The sequence below is a fragment of the Dendronephthya gigantea genome, unplaced genomic scaffold (genome assembly GCF_004324835.1).
Source record: "Dendronephthya gigantea isolate DGI-Jeju-01 unplaced genomic scaffold, DenGig_1.0 000027F, whole genome shotgun sequence".
Classification (NCBI taxonomy): Eukaryota; Metazoa; Cnidaria; class Anthozoa; order Malacalcyonacea; family Nephtheidae; genus Dendronephthya; species Dendronephthya gigantea.
In genome coordinates this window covers 2,092,198-2,099,821 of record NW_021163037.1, presented here as the reverse complement: position 1 = coordinate 2,099,821, position 7,624 = coordinate 2,092,198, and positions in this window count along the sequence as shown.

Sequence of the window (7,624 nt, the reverse complement as noted above, 5' to 3'; positions counted from 1 at the left end):
TTTTACCCGTGGATGCCTATAGTGAATAATGGCAGTATTAGCTGCTGCCAAACATTTATATCCATGTAAATTCCTGGTACGATGTTGTCTACTGTTATATAGGAAAAGCTTCATAATTAAAACCGGGTGCAACGTGGTCTTGCATCATAAGTGGGATGAAATCTAGTTCGCGAATGTTTGATGACAAACCACGCGTACATATCACATATACGCATCGCGTAAACATTATCACCCCGCCACATGATCGTCGCGCGTACAATACCATTCTCTAATTTTGTCAGCATTTTCTTGATTAATTGAACTTAATTGCTTTTTTGGAAAACGTTTTGGTGCGATAACGTACACGTCAGAATTCACACAGACTGATAAGAGAGATTCGTCGCCCCCATTTGTGCTGGGTTATTGCTAAGTAAATTTTTTAAATACTCTGATACAAACTTTGATAATGCAGTGACAGCGAACTAACATATACAAATATTATCTATAGTTTGGGGTTTAATTTTTTTAAAAGACAGGTTTTATTGAATTAGCTGTATACTAAAAACACATGAATTCAGACCTGTAATTAACAGAAATCCCTTTTGATATTACCGGGTCGTAACTGTATGTGCCTTTTGTATTTACAGAAAAGAGAAAGAGGCAAGTCGAGTTAGAACTACAGAGGATGAAGTGATGACGAAACATGACGATCAAGATGGATTGCCTGAAGATGAAATATAAGCGGTAACCGGTAATCCTCAGAGAAATAAGTTCCCCAATAGCACTATGTTAAGAGGATATATGAATTGTTATATAGCAGCCTAGACTGTCCTCTTGGGTCTAGCCAAATGTGGAGTTTTTTCAATTTTTTCACACACACATTTCTCAATGGGGCTGATTTTACTTTGTGAAATATTTTTACAAAATAGTTCGGAAAATGACAGTTGAATAATTTGCTGACGTTCTCAACTGAATACAAACATTCCACCTTAGCCAACCAGGACGTTGCTGATTTACTCTTTACTCGTTACAGTATTTACTCGTTCAAAATTTTGTGCATGCGCACTAACAAAACCACCCAACGTCAACCGTCCATTACATAAGATTTTTGCAACTTTGGTTTCGGATACAAAATGGTGAAATCATAGATACAGAATACGCTTATACCTGTAATGAAGTCTTTTGAGATTTGCACTACTTACAATAATGAGCTGGAAAGTCCAGTGCCATGTAACTATGAAGACCAGTCAAATACACCGGCGTCCTGAATTGCACGAAATACCCCCATAATCTACACGCAGCCCGATATCCCCCTCCTGATCCCATGATGGCAATCGTTGGCACCTACAATTACGTAACACATTATGAGAATTGTACTAAATTAGGCAGCCCGAATAGCCTGCGGCTCATGTTAACTAGTTTGTTTTTCCAGTGGAATTACCAACAATTAACGTAAGAGATTTGAATAAATTACAATTTTTAGAAAACTCGTACCTCGTCAATGCTCTTCGGTGCTGCAACTTCATCTAGAATTTTTGATATGTTTTTGAATATTTCTGCCTTTCATTTCTTTAAAAATTATTTTTCTTCATCACAGCTTAAGTCATAGCTTAATAGTGAATGACTCAGGTATATGAATTAAACAGAACAAAGGTCGCTAGTTCGGCTCTCATCGTGGTCAAGCTAATTTTTCAGCTTGCTTGGTTGGCACCATCATAATATTAACACTGAATATTGACACGTACCAAAATGTCTGTTAGTCAGTTTGTGATTGGGTCTGCAGGTGAAATTCTTGTCTAATTAAGTTTCCATGATTTCACTCCAATGGGCTCTTTCATGCATTAGCGTAAAAAATGACCGACATACAAAAGTCCGTTTAGATAAGATGTACATTTTAATTCCATAAGAATACCCACTTTGGGAGTCTTACTCTTATGTAAGATAAAATTTATATTAAGAAAATGGTGATATAGTGTTCATAATGCAATTTAATGTTTTTTTCTCTCCTATTATGTATCTCCAATTATGTACACATGCAAAAACTGCAAAAATGATTAATTATATTTTTGCCATATGAATATCTTTAAAATTGACCTGCAGGGTTTCCCTGAAAACAGTGATTCAAAATGAAAAAAAGCGTTTGTTTACATAACGGCACAGCTAAAATGAGTGTCCGTGCCAATTTCATCTCTGCTAGGCTTTTGTATTTGTGTATTACACTAATAAAGTTGGGTACGGATGCCAATTTCAGCTGTGCCGTGCCAAAAATTTGAGTGTAGTGTATAAATGGAGCGCCTTTAACGTACTGCATGCCTACCGGAGCCGGTTGTACGGAAGCTGTACAACGCCAGGCATCCACCTCGGATAGCGATTTCAATCGCTCGAAATATCCTGTTCGGTATATATAACCTGTATAACCTATATACCCAGTCCATGCATGGATATGTGATACATGATATCCACATTTGGTTCAAATACTTCTAAAATTTTAGTCTAAGTGACATTTGGTGAGTCAGTTCAAACCTCATTCGTGGATTCAGTATCTGCATGTCTTGATTGAAAACATCATCGTGATTGAAAACAAAGAACCATCCCTAATTAGCTAATTAGATAATTATTATGCAGTGAATAAAAGTGATATACTATTACATATCAATTATACGTCCCACCATCAAAATTTTCATTGGTCTTCTCAAAACTCACCCTGCATGCTCTTTACGCCTTGCAATTGTTTCCATCAAACTAGGTTAAGCTTGTTAGAACATCACGCGAGAAAAAAATGCCTATTGATATAATGTACAGTAGTTGTTCAAGTTTTTGCTATAGGTAATCATTGCACTATTATTTTCGCGCCGTTTTTCAGTGCATAAAAACTTCGTCGACTTATCCCCGAGATTCATTTTTTCTTATATAGCTATATGTTGCACAAGAAGTGTCGTTCAAAGGCTATAAGAATTTGATCTATCTTGATATAAAAAAGTTGTTAATTAATGAACAAGGGCATGATAAAGGGTTACGATCTCACGTTAGATTATATTTTCACGCATCTCTCAATATACGTTATGTGCGCAAACTAATTGTTAACTGACGTGAATACTTTGATTTTGGAATAGTTTTTGTTCAACCATGAATCAAATATACAACATTTCCAAGTATTTGAAGCGAATAATGCCAGTATTATATAGCGGATGCCAAACTTTTACATGCAAATTCCTGATACAATTTTGTTGTATAGGACAAGCTTTATAACTATAAACCGGTGCAACGTGTACATCTCTCGCGTGAAAACAGAGTGGGATGAAATCTAATGGCAACTCCACGTATGCACATGCATCGCCTATAAATAATTATCTCCCCATATGATCGTCGTGCGTACAATACCATTTCCTAATTTTGTCAGTATTTTATTAAACTTAATTGCGATTTGGAAAAACATTTTGATGCGAAAATGGGCGGATAATTATGCAATACAGCATACATATGTCTCTTAGTTTGAAATATATAGCCTAGTAATCGTAAACATTTTCAAATGTATTAATAGCGGTAGTCGACCATGCATAGGTTATCACGGTACTATGTATATATGCAATAGCTCGTCCATAACTTTCAAGTTTCATTTAAGAAATCAATATTCTTTACATATCTTCAATCTTCGTATTTAATTTCGTTAGGGTAATTTCTAAGCTGGATTTGCATGAAAGTGATAAACAAACACGGAAATTGGCCCTGGGAACGAGGTTGAAAGTGATGGAGTATGAAAATGATCGTTCTACTTTTCTGCTACCCTACCCTCCCGCTGGATGCAATTTATTTAGTTTTCTTTGTTATAGTTGCGGTGTAGGCGTTTTAAATAACCCCACATTTTTCGTGTGAAGTCATTTTTATTTCTGTTAATGTTTGTAGAATTAATTAATATAATGTAGACATTTGTTATTTAATTACCGACGACTAATTAAGCAATCTGTCTGAATGCTGTGAACAAAAAGCAGTTAGCTTAGGCCGTCACAAGTACCTTTCAGGAGAATGTATATAACAGAGAAAGCAATGAAAGTAAATTTCAAACTATGAATTATTGGAATACTTGATAATACTAATAGTGATTTCTGTCCATCATATAGATTGTCACGTATTGATTTCAGATTTCATTATAGTGACAGTGAACTAACGTACAAATATTTGCAGATGGGAATATTTCCAGTGAATAACTTGAATGCCGTATTTCTAACACTGCAAATAAGAAAACAATGAAGGTGACAATTAAACCTTTCGGATGGAATCTGTGTGGCCTAATGCAGGAACGTCGGTTAAATTACTGATTTTTGTTTTGGAAAATGAAACACGATTAAAATAACGTTGTTATAACGTTATGTTATTTTTCAATTCAGTATTGACCGATATCTCAAAGTTATATTTGATTTAATAATCTTTCTCGCGGCACCAGCTATACTATATATAGTTTAAATAAGTGTGCGGAATATATACATATATAACTATGTATATATAGTTGATTCAATTATATGATTGTCGGTTCTCGCATATAGACAAGCTTCTAAGTTCACTAAATTCTGTATTGTTCTCGGAATTGTTACCAAGCCAATTAATTCCTGTAAGTTTACACGTCTAAGTATAAGCATGCAATAGTCCATCTTCCTTGCGCTTATGCAGAGTTTGGGGTTTAGTGTTTTAGAAATACAAATTTTATTGAATTAGCTGTATGCTAAAAAACACACTAAAACAAGAATTCAGCACTTTAATTAATTATAATTGAAGCTGCATGTAACGAAATTTACGCAAGATCTAGAACTTTAAACGTGGGCGACGTTTTTGACAACAAACACGCACCCAAACAAAAACTACATGTATATGGCTGCCTCGTTTAAATGGGGCATTTTTTTTATACATATTCTTCAGTTTCAGTAAAACTCACTCGCATCAAAGTGACGCGAGTATCATCATCATCTTATGCATGCATTGCCGAGTTCTGCAAATCACGGTATATTTTACGTTTACGCGGACTCATGATTAAATTGAAATCTATATATAACGATCGACTAGGGGTTCCTCGCCAACCGAAGTCGAACATAACGAACGTACGTAGTTGCACATCCCTTGCGGGGTAAGATCACGTCCTTTTCGAACGCCATGCTGCTATAATAGTATGCCGAACGCGTTGGAAACAATAGATAAATAGTATTCAAATCGCTTGCGTGTATCGCAGATAAAGTTTGTTCCAAAAATACGGCCATATATGATGTTTTGGAGGCTTAAATCGTTATGATATGCATGCAAGACACATCATTCTATTATCATATGTTATCAGAATTCGTATCTCTCGTGCAAATTGAAGTTTTCAAATTAAGTCAAATTTTTTAAAAAGCACCTGCAGTTATCGTTTTTGTGTTCATAATGAGTGAATCGAGAATGTATTTTCATTTTCATCAGCGCAAGCCACACGCAATATCATTTGTAAACAGTGATATATAGAAGTCCACGGAAATAGTAATGTCAGAGTTAACTGAAGGTAATAGAAGATTTACGTTCTTATAACAACTGTAATTTAAAACTATATATAAGCTATTAAGACCCGGAGGCTTTATACGCAGTGCCCATAGGGCGATAGACAAAACATTTACGAGATCTTCGATATTTTAAAGAAAGGTAGACTCCGCCCGTCATCCGAATGGTTGAAAAAGGGTTTATTTCGTTATCCACTGGCCCATCTTTTCGATATACCATATACACATTGCTTTTCCGACATTGTTTTTTTGGGGAATGGAATCAAGTGATATATGTACGCTCTTTCTTGCCTGCTTTTTAGATGTGCCATTAGGTATATAAATATATATTGTTGTGTTTATTAGTTAACGTTTATAACGACCTTCACGCTGTGTATCCGCAATCGGTGTTTGGATATATATAACGAGGTGGTTAAATTTTTCCTGCACCTATATAGCATTATTTTCGCAAGCAATTCCTATATTCTATATTCTTATAGTCTATATTCTTATATATGTGTATATATAGCCTATATAGGGAAAGTCGGATACATATATGTACTTATTTCTGTTGGTGCATGTCATTTGGCAGTAAAATTAAACAAGGAGGACGTTAGTTATATAACTTACATGCATGTGATTGCATGATTTGCAACTTTGCATGTATATGCAATGTCGCTGCTGTTCGGAACCGTATACATGCAAGTGCAAAGTGCATGTATACAAGTGTACGGAACTTTTATTGATTCAGATTGCTTGCATGCATGCATAGGGGCGTACAGTGACAGTGTGTAAAACAAACGAGCCTTCTAAATGTCTCTTCGAAAATGGCTTGTATATATATAATCTATGTATGCATGAAAATTTGATCGCATATTTAAGGTGAATCAATTTCATGGGAATGCATATAACGCAGCAGACATATATAGAATTATATATATATATATATATATATATATATATTATATATATATATATATATATATATATATATATATATATATATATATATATATATATATATATATATATACTTGAGATAATTTTGCACTTTATGAACTAAATATCGCAGAGTTTCAAAATAATTTAAAAAGGTGAATCTCAATCAAAGTTATCGGCTACGATTAATTAATTTGTATCAAAGAATCGAAATTTTCGTTTCGAGTCGTCACTATCGAATATATAGAGGAAAACCGGCTTATCTTAATTAATGCGCTGTCCTGCGTGGTAAAGCAAATCAAGCATATATTGATTTTTAATACTTATATATTGGCATGCTCTCCTTTCCGCTTAATTTCTTGAAAATATACTTGTTTGTTTGTTTATTCGACCCATGGCTATGGCAATCGAAACTGCATGCCATGCAGATATGTCAATATCAATTCAAAATTATTGGTATAATCATCCACATTTTCACTTTTCGGCGTATAATTCTAAATTAAAAAATCGATCTTTTATTTGCCTTGCAATCCTTCTCGTTGTTGGAATGGGTGTAAAAGTGAACAAAAATTAATGTAAAAGAGGAATATTAAAAATGTAGGCCTAAATTTAGGGCGATCCATGCGGCGTGAATCCGTAAAGTAAAATAATTTATATATCATGAATACAACGTCTGCATGGCTATTATCAGCATAATGCATCAGTGGAGGCAGAATATAACTCAAAACATCACGGAGCTTCTAAATGTTCGAGAAAGGTGCATGTATCCGGATCAAAGTTCCAGCTTTTATTGTGTTTAAATCGAAAATCCGCACTTCGTTGTCTTCAGTTTTGAATATCGCGCTATATATATAGAGGAATCAGCTTATCATCAGTTTATTAAGCCGTTTTTCCATATACTATATATATCGATTGCGCGAAGCTATCTTTTTCTTTTGTCTTTGCATATATGGACAACTTTTTCCAGATGGTGCGCAATTGACGACGGTTGCAGCTGCATGCATGGGACGATTTCAAAGCAAAATGTCACTTTTCGCAAAAATATCGCTCAGGGGCCGGTTGTATCAAGCCCGTTTAGCCTAAACGGTGGATAAGTCAAAATTAAATAACACTCTTACATCTCTCTTGAATGAGTCAACTTGAATTCTATGCACTGAATATGTAGTTGTAAACAGTATCTTTGTATTAAAGTCAAAAACATTTATTTAGTT